The sequence below is a fragment of the Hordeum vulgare genome, chromosome 2H, assembly GCF_904849725.1.
Source record: "Hordeum vulgare subsp. vulgare chromosome 2H, MorexV3_pseudomolecules_assembly, whole genome shotgun sequence".
In the NCBI taxonomy this organism is placed as follows: Eukaryota; Viridiplantae; Streptophyta; class Magnoliopsida; order Poales; family Poaceae; genus Hordeum; species Hordeum vulgare.
Window position 1 is genome coordinate 500311673 of NC_058519.1, and position 14121 is coordinate 500325793.

Consider the following 14121-nt stretch of genomic DNA (forward strand, 5'->3'; position numbering starts at 1 on the left):
GTGGTCCAGACATAAGGTTCCAAGTCCCCATTAATCCTGGAGTTAGCACGATCATCGGCCACATAGATCTCTTCTTCTGAATATTGAGAAGACATCTTGACCTAAATCTGCGGCAGACAACATGCTCGAAACGAAAACAGAGGAAAACTGCGCGATACAGAGATCAAAACCCTCGGGCGTATATATAATGATTTTTCTAGACCAAAAGGAGTGCTCCGCAAGAAAACGGAGTCCGGGAGGCACACGAGCTGCCCACAAGCCCTGTTGTCGCGGCCAGGGGGAGGCCACGGCAACCAAGCTTGTGGCCGCCTCTTGCGCTCTCCGGATTGCTTTTTATTTTTCTAATTTTCCATAAATTCCAAAACGGAGAAAATTTCCTATTGGAAAAGTTTCGGAGTCAAATTACTTACCGAAACAGATACATCTTGGTTTTCACGGTCTCGAACAGGCTGATAAACATCCCTTATGTACTCCTCTGGAGTTATGACATTGATGATATTGGTCTCAACATTTATGGGAGTACCAGGGATATAATGCTTGATTCTTTGCCCGTTTACCACCCTAGGAAAATTACCTTCCGTGTTATTGATTTTGATGGCACCGGAACGATATACTTCCTCGACAACGGAGCGACCTTCCCATTTAGAGAGAAGCTTGCATGCGAAGAATCTTAAACGAGAATTGTATAGCAGGACATAATCACCTACATTGAACTCTCGTTTTTGTATTCTTTTATCATGCCACCTCTTAACCTTTTCCTTGAACAACTTGGCATTCTCATATGCCTGGACCCTCCATTCATCTAATGAGCTGATATCAAACAACCGCTTCTCACCGGCAAGTTTGAAATCGAAGTTGAGCTCTTTGATTGCCCAATAAGCTTTGTGTTCAAGCTTAAGAGGTAAATGACAGGACTTACTGTAAACCATTTTATACGGTGACATGACCATGGGATTCTTATAAGCAGTCCTATAAGCCCATAGTGCATCGTCAAGTTTGCTAGACCAATTCTTTCGAGATCTATTGACGGTCTTTTGTAAGATCAATTTGATCTCCCTATTACTCAACTCCACTTGACCACTAGACTGAGGATGATAAGGAGATGCAACTCTATGGTTGACATCGTACTTAGCGAGCATCTTGCGGAAAACACCATGAATGAAGCGTGAACCGCCATCAGTCATCAGATATCTAGGGACTCCAAATCTTGGGAAAATGACTTCTTTAAGCATCTTAATAGAGGTGTGGTGATCAACATTTTTAGTGGGGATAGCTTCTACCCACTTAGTGACGTAGTCCACAGCAACTAAGATGTGAGTGTACCCATTGGAACTCGGGAAGGGTCCCATATAATCAAAGCCCCAGACATCAAATGGTTCAATGACAAGTGAATAGTTCATAGGCATTTCCTGACGCTTACTGATGTTCCCTATTCTTTGGCATTCGTCACAAGACAAGACAAACTTACGGGCATCCTTGAAGAGAGTGGGCCAATAGAAACCTGATTGCAATACCTTATGAGCAGTCCTGTCTCTAGTATGGTGTCCTCCGTAGGCTTCGGAATGACACTTCTGCAGGATCTGCCCCTGTTCATCTTCATGCACACAACGTCTAATAACACCATCTATTCCTTCCTTATCGAGGTGAGGATCATCCCAAAAGTAGTGTCTCAAATCAAAGAAGAAATTCTTCTTTTGCTGGTAGGTGAAACTGGGTGGTATGTATTTGGCTACGACATAGTTTGCGTAATCAGCATACCATAGTGCACTATGTGAAGTGCGGATGACATTCAATTGCTCATCAGGAAAGCTGTCATCAATAGGTCGTGGGTCATCAAGGACATTCTCTAGCCTAGACAAGTTATCTTCTACAGGGTTATCAGCACCCTTTCGGTCAACAACATTGAAATCAAATTCCTGTAGCAGAAGAACCCATCTGATTAGCCTAGGCTTAGCGTCCTTCTTCTCCATGAGGTACTTAATAGCAGCATGATCAAAGTGAATAGTGACTTTGGAGTCAACTATATAAGATCTGAACTTTTCACATGCAAACACGACTGCTAAAAACTCCTTCTCCGTAGTGGCATAGTTTCTTTGGGCACCGTCTAGAGTTTTACTAGCGTAGTGAATGACATTCAACTTCTTGTCAAGTCTTTGTCCTAGAACAGCACCAACGGCATAATCACTAGCAACGCACATGATTTCAAAGGGCAAGCTCCAATCAGGTGGTTGAACAATAGGTGCAGTTATTAAGGCCTTCTTAAGTATTTCGAAAGCTTCCTCACAATACTCATCAAAAACAAAAGGAACATCCTTCTCCAAGAGGTTGGTAAGAGGCCTAGAAATCTTAGAGAAGTCTTTAATGAACCTTCTATGGAAACCCGCATGACCTAGGAAACTTCATATACCTCTGATATCTGTGGGGCAAGGCATTTTCTCAATTGCATCAACCTTAGTCTTATCAACTTCAATGCCTTTCTCAGAGATTTTGTGTCCTAAGACGATGCCTTCATTAACCATGAAGTGGCACTTCTCCCAGTTCAAGACAAGGTTGGTATCTTTGCATCTCTGTAAGACTCGATCAATGTTGTTGAGGCAATCGTCAAAGGAAGAACCGTAAACAGAGAAATCATCCATGAAAACCTCAACAATCTTTTCACAAAAGTCAGAGAATATAGCCATCATACACCTTTGAAAGGTGGCAGGTGCATTGCATAAGCCAAAAGGCATACGTCTATAAGCAAAGGTACCGAAGGGGCAGGTGAAAGTGGTTTTCTCCTGATCAGATTGTGCAACGGGTATTTGCGAGAAACCTGAATAACCGCCTAGAAAGCAGAAGTGTGTGTGTTTAGATAGCCTTTCTAGCATTTGGTCGATAGACGGCAAAGGATAATGGTCTTTCCTGGTTGCCTTGTTCAGTTTCCGGAAGTCTATCACCATCCTATAGCCAGTAATAATCCTCTGTGGGACTAGTTCATTCTTATCATTAGGAACGACGGTGATACCTCCCTTCTTAGGTACGCAATGTACTGGACTTACCCAATCACTATGAGCAACATGATAAATGATTCCTGCTTCCAGAAGCTTTAATATTTCTTTTCTCACGACCTCCTTCATCCTAGGATTTAACCTCCGTTGATGATCAACGACTGGCTTAGAATCAAGATCCGTTTTAATCTTGTGCTGACATAGAGTGGGACTAATACCCTTAAGATCATCAAGAGTATATCCAATAGCAGCACGGTGCTTCCTCAAAGTTTTTAATAACTTCTTCTCTTCGTGATTCGAGAGGTGAGCACAAATTATAACATGATATATCTCCTTCTCATCAAGATAGGCATACTTAAGTGTATTTGGTAACTGTTTTAGCTCGAACACAGGATCACCCTTTGGTGGGGGAGGATCCCCAAGCAGTTCAACACGCAGATTATTCTCAAGAATAGGATATTGTTCTAAAACAATTTTATCTATCTCATCTCTTTCATCCATATGCATGTCATTTTCATGCTCAAGCAGATATTGCTCTAAAGGATCCGTAGGAGGCACGACAATAGAGGCAAGAGCAATGATTTCATCCCTACCAGACGACTCTTTTTCATGGGGTTGTCTTTCAAACTTAGAGAAGTTAAATTCATGAGACACACCCTCGAAACTAACAGTGACAGTCTGTTTAATGCAATCAATATGAGCATTGAAAGTGTTGAGAAAGGTTCTACCAAATATGATAGGACAAAAGCTATCTTGTGAAGTAGCAATGACGAGAAAATTAGTAGGATACTTCGTCTTACCACACAGGACTTCTACATCTCTCACAATTCCGAGAGGGCAGATAGTGTCTCTATTAGCTAGCGTAATAGTGACATCAATGGGTTCTAACTCAGCAGGTGCAATCTCATCTTTGATTTCATCATATAGGGACCGGGGTATTGCACTAACACTAGCACCCATATCACATAAACCATGATAACAGTGATCTCCTATCTTGACAGAGACAACGGGCAGGCCAACTATAGGTCCGTATTTGTCTTTCACGTGAGGTTTAGCTATTCTAGCGGAGTCCTCACAGAATTTTATAACATCCCCATCTATGTCTTCGGCTAAGAGGTCTTGGATAATAGCAACACTAGGTTCAACTCTAATTTCCTCAGGGGGTGCAAGTGGTCTAATGTAACCCCTACGTATCACAGTTGGAGCTTTAGAATAATCCTTTTTCCTAGCAGGGTAAGGTGGTTTCTCAGCGTAGGCACAAGGAACAATAGGATCACTAAAGGCAATGACTTTCTCTTCAACTAGATTGGGTTTAACTATGCTGACTTCTACAGGAGGATGATAGTTAAACCACTTCTCTTTGGGAAGATCAACATGAGCAGCAAAAGATTCACATAGAGAAGCTACTATCTGAGAGTCAAGTCCATACTTAGCACTAAAATCTCTAGAAGTGTTTGTTTCAACAAAAGATTTAACGCAATCAAACTGGAAATTCATACCTGACTCCTTACCTTCTTCAAGCTCCCAATCTTCAGAATTACGTTTGATTCTTTCCAATAAATTCCACTTGTGATCAATATCCTTCTTCATAAAAGAACCGGTACACAAAGTGTCAAGCATGGTACGATCTTCATGGGAAAGCCGAGCATAAAAGTTTTGAGTGATAATTTCTCTCGAGAGCTCATGACTTGGGCATGAATATAGCATTGATTTAAGCCTCTCCCAAGCTTGATCTATGCTTTCCCTGTCACGAGGCCAAAATATATAAATATAATTCCGATCACAATGTACTAAATGCATAGGATAAAACTTTTGATGAAATTCCAATTTCAACCGATTGTAGTCCCATGATCCAGTATCATCACATAGCCTATACCATGTCAACGCCTTATCCTTCAAAGATAAAGGAAATACTTTCTTATTTACCTCATCCTCGGGCAAACCTGCAAGCTTAAATAAACCACAAACTTCATCTACATAGATTAGATGCAAGTCTGGATGTGAAGATCCATCTCCTGTAAAAGGATTAGCCAGCAGTTTCTCAAGCATACCCGAAGGAATTTCATAAAAGATATTTTCAGTAGGTACCTCAGGTTGAGGAGCAACTCCTCGTGCTTCCGTTCGTGGTGAAGATACCCCGAACAAACTCCTCAAAGGAACAGTTTCCATAGTGACACGTGACAATAGATTTCAGCACAGTATATAAATGTTTCCTTACTAAATTCCACTTACCAAAGGCGCTTTCCTCCCCGGCAACGACGCCAGAAAAGAGTCTTGATGACCCACAAGTATAGGGGATCAATCGTAGTCCTTTCGATAAGTATGAGTGTCGAACCCAACGAGGAGGAGAAGGCTCTGATAAACGGTTTTCAGCAAGGTAATAACTGCAAGCACTGAAAGTAGCGGTAACAAGTGATGGTGTAGTGAGGTGAAACGTAGCAAGCGAAAAGTGACAAGTAACAAGTAGTAGCAATGGTGCAGCAAGTGTCCCAATCCCTTTTGTAGCAAGGGACAAGCCTGGACAAAGTCTTATAAGAGGAAAAAACGCTCCCGAGGACACACGGGAATTTCTGTCATGCTAGTTTCATCATGTTCATATGATTCGCGTTTGTTACTTTGATAGTTTGATATGTGGGTGGACCGGCGCTTGGGTACTGCCCTTACTTGGACAAGCATCCCACTTATGATTAACCCCTCTCGCAAGCATCCGCAACTACGAAAGAAGAATTAAGACAACGTCTAACCATAGCATTAAACTAGTGGATCCAAATCAGCCCCTTACGAAGCAACGCATAGACTGGGGTTTAAGCTTCTGTCACTCCAGCAACCCATCATCTACTTTCTAATCCCCAATGCCTTACTCTCGGCCCAATTATGGTGAAGTGTTATGTAGTCGACGTTCACATAACACCACTAGACGAAAAACAACATACATCATATCGAAATACCGAACGAATACCAAATTCACATGACTATTATTAGCATGATTTATCCCATGTACTCAGGAACAAAAGTAACTACTCACAAAGCATAATCATAATCATGATCAGAGGTGTAATGAATAGCATCAAGGATCTAAACATAAACTCTTCCACCAAGTAATCCAACTAGCATCAACAACAAAGAGTAATCAACACTACTAGCAACCTTACAAGTACCAATCGGAGTCGCGGGATGGAGATTGGTTACAAGAGATGAACTAGGGTTTGGAGAAGAGATGGTGCTGATGAAGATGTTGATGGAGATGCCTCCCCTCCGACGAGAGGAGTGTTAGTGATGACAATGGCGACGATTTCCCCCTCCGGGAGGGAAGTTTCCCCGGCAGGATCGTCCTGCCGGAGCTCTAGATTGGATCTGCTCAAGTTCCACCTCGTGGCGGCGGAGAATCCATGAAAAAGCTCCACCCTGATTTTTTTCCGGACGAAACCCTTCATATAGCAAAAGAGGGGGGCCAACGGGCCACCAGGGTGCCCACAAGCCCTGTTGCCGCGGCCAGGGGGTAGGTCGCGGCAACCAGACTTGTGGGCCCCTGGTTGCTCCCCTGTGACACTTCTTTCGCCCAGTATTTTTTATAAATTCCAAAAAAATCCACGTTGATTTTCAGGGCATTTGGAGTTGCGCAGAATAGAGGACTCAGACTTGCTCCTTTTCCAGTCCAGAATTCCAGCTGCCGGTATTCTCCCTCTTCAAATAAACCTTGCAAAATAAGAGAGAAAAGGCATAAGTAAGGTTCCACAAAGTATAATAACAGTCCATAAAGCGATAAATATGAACACGAAAGCATGATGCAAAATGGACGTATCAATAGACGGGTGGATTCTCGCGAGATTGTGTCGATGGCCTAATTAAAATAATAATGGATTTTGGTATTTGATCTGGGTTGGTTGGAGACCTTTTCGCACTAACCGGCTACGCGGGAAGAATTATGGGTACTCGACGTCGCGGTATCAGTCGAAGCTTTTCAGATGTCAGCAATGTAGCGGCGCGCGCGTGAGTCGTCCATCTACGAGAGGGGATGAGTGATCTACGTACCCTTGTAGATCGTACAGCAGAAGCGTTAGAGAACGCGGTTGATGTAGTGGAACGTCCTCACGTCCCTCGATCCGCCCCGCGAACAATCCCGCGATCAGTCCCACGATCTAGTACCGAACGGACGACACCTCCGCGTTCAGCACACGTACAGCTCGACGATGATCTCGGCCTTCTTGATCCAGAAAGAGAGACGGAGAGGTAGAAGAATTCTCCGGCAGCATGACGGCGCTCCGGAGGTTGGTGATGATCTTGTCTCAGCAGGGCTCCGCCCGAGCTCCGCAGAAACGCGATCTAGAGGAAAAACTATGGAGGTATGTGGTCGGGCAGCCGTGAGAAAGTCGTCTCAAATCTGCCCTAAAAGCTCCATATATATAGGAGGAGGGAGGGGGACCTTGCCTTGGGGTCCAAGGGACCCTCAAGGGGTCGGCCGAGCCAAGGGGGGGAGGACTCCCCCCCCCAAACCGAGTTGGACTTGGTTTGGTGGGAGGAGTCCCCCTCCCTTCCCACTTCCTCCGTCTTTTTTTTTCTTTTCCTTTGATTTCCTTTTCTTGGCGCATAGGCCCACTTGGGGCTGTCCCACCAGCCCACTAAGGGTTGGTGTGTCTCCCCAAAGCCTATGGGCTTCCCCGGGGTGGGTTGCCCCCCCCGGTGAACTCCCGGAACCCATTCGTCATTCCCGGTACATTCCCGGTAACTCCGAAAACCTTCCGGTAATCAAATGAGGTCATCCTATATATCAATCTTCGTTTCCGGACCATTCCGGAAACCCTCGTGACGTCCATGATCTCATCCGGGACTCCGAACAACATTCGGTAACCAACCATATAACTCAAATACGCATAAAACAACGTCGAACCTTAAGTGTGCAGACCCTGCGGGTTCGAGAACTATGTAGACATGACCCGAGAGACTCCTCGGTCAATATCCAATAGCGGGACCTGGATGCCCATATTGGATCCTACATATTCTACGAAGATCTTATCGTTTGAACCTCAGTGCCAAGGATTCGTATAATCCCGTATGTCATTCCCTTTGTCCTTCGGTATGTTACTTGCCCGAGATTCGATCGTCAGTATCCGCATACCTATTTCAATCTCGTTTACCGGCAAGTCTCTTTACTCGTTCCGTAATACAAGATCCCGCAACTTACACTAAGTCACATTGCTTGCAAGGCTTATGTGTGATGTTGTATTACCGAGTGGGCCCCGAGATACCTCTCCGTCATACGGAGTGACAAATCCCAGTCTTGATCCATACTAACTCAACTAACACCTTCGGAGATACCTGTAGAGCATCTTTATAGCCACCCAGTTACGTTGCGACGTTTGATACACAGAAAGCATTCCTCCGGTGTCAGTGAGTTATATGATCTCATGGTCATAGGAATAAATACTTGACACGCAGAAAACAGTAGCAACAAAATGACACGATCAACATGCTACGTCTATTAGTTTGGGTCTAGTCCATTACGTGATTCTCCCAATGACGTGATCTAGTTATCAAGTAACAACATCTTGTTCATAATCAGAAGACACTGACTATCATCGATCAACTGGCTAGCCAACTAGAGGCATGCTAGAGACGGTGTTTCGTCTATGTATCCACACATGTAAATGAGTCTTCATTCAATACAATTATAGCATGGATAATAAACTATTATCTTGATACAGGAATTATAATAATAACTATACATTTATTATTGCCTCTAGGGCATAATTCCAACAGTCTCCCACTTGCACTAGAGTCAATAATCTAGCCCTCACATCACCATGTGAATTACATTGTAATAAATCTAACACCCATACAGTTCTGGTGTCGATCATGTTTTGGCCGTGGAAGAGGTTTAGTCAGCGGGTCTTCTACATTCAGATCCGTGTGCACTTTGCATATATTTACGTCCTCCTCCTCGACGTAGTCGCGGATGAGGTTGAAGCGTCGTTTGATGTGTCTGGTCTTCTTGTGCAACCTTGGTTCCTTTGCTAAGGCAATGGCACTAGTGTTGTCACAAAACATGGTTATTGGATCCAGTGCACTTGGCACCACTCCAAGATCCGTCATGAACTGCTTCATCCAGACACCCTCCTTAGCCGCCTCCGAGGCAGCCATGTACTCTGCTTCACATGTAGAATCTGCTACGACGCTTTGCTTGGAACTGCACCAGCTTACTGCACCCCCATTAAGAATAAATACGTATCCGGTTTGCGACTTAGAGTCGTCCGGATCTGTGTCAAAGCTTGCATCGACGTAACCTTTTACGGCGAGCTCTTCGTCACCTCCATACACGAGAAACATCTCCTTAGTCCTTTTCAGGTACTTCAGGATATTCTTGACTGCTGTCCAGTGATCCACTCCTGGATTACTCTGGAACCTACCTGCCATACTTATGGCCAGGCTAACATCCGGTCTAGTGCACAGCATTGCATACATGATAGAACCTATGGCTGAAGCATAGGGGACGGAGCGCATATGCTCTCTATCTTCATCAGTTGTTGGGCACTGAGTCTTACTCAATCTCGTACCTTGTAAAACTGGCAAGAACCCTTTCTTGGACTGTTCCATTTTGAATCTCCTCAAAACTTTATCAAGGTATGTGCTTTGTGAAAGTCCTATCAGGCGTTTTGATCTATCCCTATAGATCTTAATGCCTAGAATGTAAGCAGCTTCTCCTAGGTCCTTCATAGAGAAACTTTTATTCAAGTAACCTTTTATGCTCTCCAAAAGCTCTACGTTGTTTCCAATCAGTAATATGTCATCCACATATAATATTAGAAACGCCACAGAGCTCCCACTCACTTTCTTGTAAATACAAGATTCTCCACTTGTATAAACCCAAATGCTTTGATCACCTCATCAAAGCGTTTGTTCCAACTCCGAGATGCTTGCACCAGTCTATAAATGGATCGCTGGAGCTTGCACACCTTGTCAGCATTTTTAGGATCGACAAAACCTTCGGGTTGCATCATATACAACTCTTCCTTAAGGAAACCGTTAAGGAACGCCGTTTTGACATCCATCTGCCAGATTTCATAATCGAAAAATGCAGCTATTGCTAACATGATTCTGACAGACTTAAGCATCGCTACGGGTGAGAAAGTCTCATCGTAGTCAACTCCTGGAACTTGTGAAAAACCCTTTGCCACAAGTCGAGCTTTATAAACGGTCACATTACCGTCAGCGTCCGTCTTCTTCTTAAAGATCCATTTGTTCTGAATAGCCTTGCGGCCCTCAGGTAGTATCTACAAAGTCCACACTTTGTTCTCATACATGGATCCTATCTCAGATTTCATGGCTTCTAGCCATTTGTTGGAATCTGGGCCCACCATTGCTTCTTCATAATTTGCAGGTTCATTGTTGTCTAACAACATGATTGATAAGACGGGATTACCGTACCACTCTGGAGCAGCGCGTGATCTCGTCGACCTGCGTGGTTCAACAGAAACTTGAACTGGAGTTTCATGATCATCATCATTAACTTCCTCCTCAACCGGCGTCGCAATGACAGAGGTTTCCCCTTGCCCTGCGCCACCATCCAGAGGGATGAGAGGTTCGACAACCTCGTCAAGTTCTATCTTCCTCCCACTCAATTCTCTCGAGAGAAACTCCTTCTCGAGAAAAGTTCCGTTCTTAGCAACAAACACTTTGCCCTCGGATTTGAGATAGAAGGTGTACCCAACTGTCTCTTTTGGGTAACCTATGAAGACGCATTTTTCCGCTTTGGGTTCCAGTTTTTCAGGCTGAAGCTTTTTGACATAAGCATCACATCCCCAAACTTTAAGAAACGACAACTTTGGTCTTTTGCCATACCACAGTTCGTATGGCGTCGTCTCAACGGATTTTGATGGTGCCCTATTTAAAGTGAATGCAGTTGTTTCTAATGCATAACCCCAAAATGATAACGGCAAATCAGTAAGAGACATCATAGATCGCACCATCTCTAACAAAGTACGATTACGATGTTCGAACACACCATTACGCTGTGGTGTTCCAGGCGGTGTTAACTGCGAAACAATTCCACATTGTCTTAAGTGAGCACCAAACTCGAAACTTAGATATTCACCCCCACGATCAGACCGCAGGAACTTGATCTTCTTGTTACGATGATTTTCCACTTCACTCTGAAATTGCTTGAACTTTTCAAATGTTTCAGACTTGTGCTTCATCAAGTAGACATAACCATATCTACTTAAATCGTCAGTGAAGGTGAGGAAATAACGATATCCGCCGCGTGCCTCTACGCTCATTGGACCACACACATCGGTATGTATGATTTCCAACAAGTCACTTGCACGACCATTGTTCCGGAGAACGGAGTTTTAGTCATCTTGCCCATGAGGCATGGTTCGCACGTGTCAAGTGAATCGAAGTCAAGTGACTCCAAAAGTCCATCAGCATGGAGTTTCTTCATGCGCTTTACACCAATATGACCTAAACGGCAGTGCCACAAAAATATGGCGCTATCATTGTTTACTCTAACTCTTTTGGTCTCAATGTTATGTATATGCGTATCTCTATCAAGATTCAATATGAACAATCCTCTCACATTCGGTGCATGACCATAAAAGATGTTACTCATAGAAATAGAACAACCATTATTCTCAGACTTAAAAGAGTAACCGTCTCGCAATAAACAAGATCCAGATATAATGTTCATGCTCAACGCAGGCACTAAGTAACAATTAGTTAAGTTCATCACTAATCCCGATAGTAGTTGAAGTGACACTGTGCCGACGGCGATTGCATCAACCTTGGAACCATTTCCTACGCGCATCGTCACTTCGTCTTTCGCCATCCTTCACCTATTCCGCAGTTCCTGTTTCGAGTTGCAAATATGAGCAACATAACCGGTATCAAATACCCAGGCACTACTACGAGAGCTAGTTAAGTACACATCAATAACATGTATATCAAATATACCTGGTTTTTCTTTGCCCGCCTTCTTATCTGCCAGATACTTGGGGCAATTGCGCTTCCAGTGACCCATACCCTTGCAATAGAAGCACTCTGTTTCAGGCTTAGGTCCAGCCTTGGGTTTCTTCGACGGATTGGCAACAGGCTTGCCGCTCTTTTTCGAATTGCCCTTCTTGCCTTTGCCGTTTCTCTTGAAACTAGTGGTCTTGCTTACCATCAACACTTGATGCTCTTTACGGAGTTCAGACTCTGCGACTTTCAGCATCGCAAACAACTCGCCGGGAGACTTGTTCATCCCTTGCATGTTGTAGTTCAACACAAAGCCTTTGTAGCTTGGCGGCAGTGATTGAAGGATTCTGTCAGTGATAGCTTCTTGCGGGAGTTCAATCCCCAGTTCAGCTAGACGGTTTGAGTACCCAGACATTTTTGAGCACATGTTCACTGACAGACGAGTTTTCCTCCATCTTGCAAGCATAGAATTTATCGGAGGTCTCATATCTCTCGATCCGGGCGTTCTTCTGAAAGATAAACTTCAACTCCTGGAACATCTCAAATGCTCCATGACGCTCAAAGCGACGTTGAAGTCCCGGTCCTAAGCCATACAAGACTGCACATTGAACTATTGAGTAGTCCTCCTTACGCGCTAACCAAGCGTTCTTAACATCCTGATCAGCCGTAGCGGGTGGTTCATCTCCTAGCGCAGCATTAAGGACATAATCCTTCTTCCTAGCTTGTAATATTAGCTTAAGATTACGAGCCCAGTCTACAAAGTTGCTTCCATCATCTTTCAACTTAGCTTTCTCTAGGAACGTATTAAAATTCAGGATGACACTTGCGTGAGCCATGATCTACAACACAAATATATTCAAAGTGGACTTAGACTATGTTTCAAGATAATTAGAGTTCAACTTAATCAAATTATATGCTAAACTCCCACTCAAAAAGTACATCTCTCTAGTCATTTGAGTGGTTCATGATCCACTTACACTATCCCAAGTCCGATCATCACGTGAGTTGAGTATAGTTTCAGTGGTAAGCATCCCTATGCTAATCATATCAACTATATGATTCATGATCGACCTTTCGGTCTCATGTGTTCCGAGGCCATGTCTGCACATGCTAGGCTCGTCAAGCTTAACCCGAGTGTTCCGCGTGCGCAACTGTTTTGCACCCGTTGTATGTGAACGTTGAGTCTATCACACCCGATCATCACGTGGTGTCTCGAAACGACGAACTGTAGCAACGGTGCACAGTCGGGGAGAACACAATTTTGTCTTGAAATTTTAGTGAGAGATCACCTCATAATGCTACCGTCGTATTAAGAAAAATAAGGTGCAAAAAAGGATTAACATCACATGCAATTCATAAGTGACATGATATGGCCATCATCACGTGCTTCTTGATCTCCATCACCAAAGCACCGGCACGATCTTCTTGTCACCGGCGCCACACCATGATCATCCATCAACGTGTTGCCATCGGGGTTGTCGTGCTACTTATGCTATTACCACTAAAGCTACATCCTAGCAAAATAGTAAACGCATCTGCAAGCACAAACGTTAGTATAAAGACAACCCTATGGCTCCTGCCGGTTGCCGTACCATCGACGTGCAAGTCGATATTTCTATTACAACATGATCATCTCATACATCCAATATATCACATCACATCATTGGCCATATCACATCACAATCATATCCTGCAAAAACAAGTTAGACGTCCTCTAATTTTGTTGTTGCATGTTTTACGTGGTGACCAAGGGTATCTAGTAGGATCGCATCTTACTTACGCAAACACCACAACGGAGATATATGAGTTGCTATTTAACCTCATCCAAGGACCTCCTCGGTCAAATCCGATTCAACTAAAGTTGGAGAAACCGTCACTTGCCAGTCATCTTTGAGCAAAGGGGGTTACTCGTAACGATGAAACCAGTCTCTCGTAAGCGTACGAGTAATGTCGGTCCAAGCCGCTTCAATCCAACAATACCGCGGAATCAAGAAAAGACTAAGGAGGGCAGCAAAACGCACATCACCGCCCACAAAAACTTTTGTGTTCTACTCGAGAAGACATCTACGCATGAACCTAGCTCATGATGCCACTGTTGGGGAACGTCGCATGGGAAACAAAAAATTTCCTACGCGCACGAAGACCTATCATGGTGATGTCCATCTATGAGAGGGGATGAGTGATC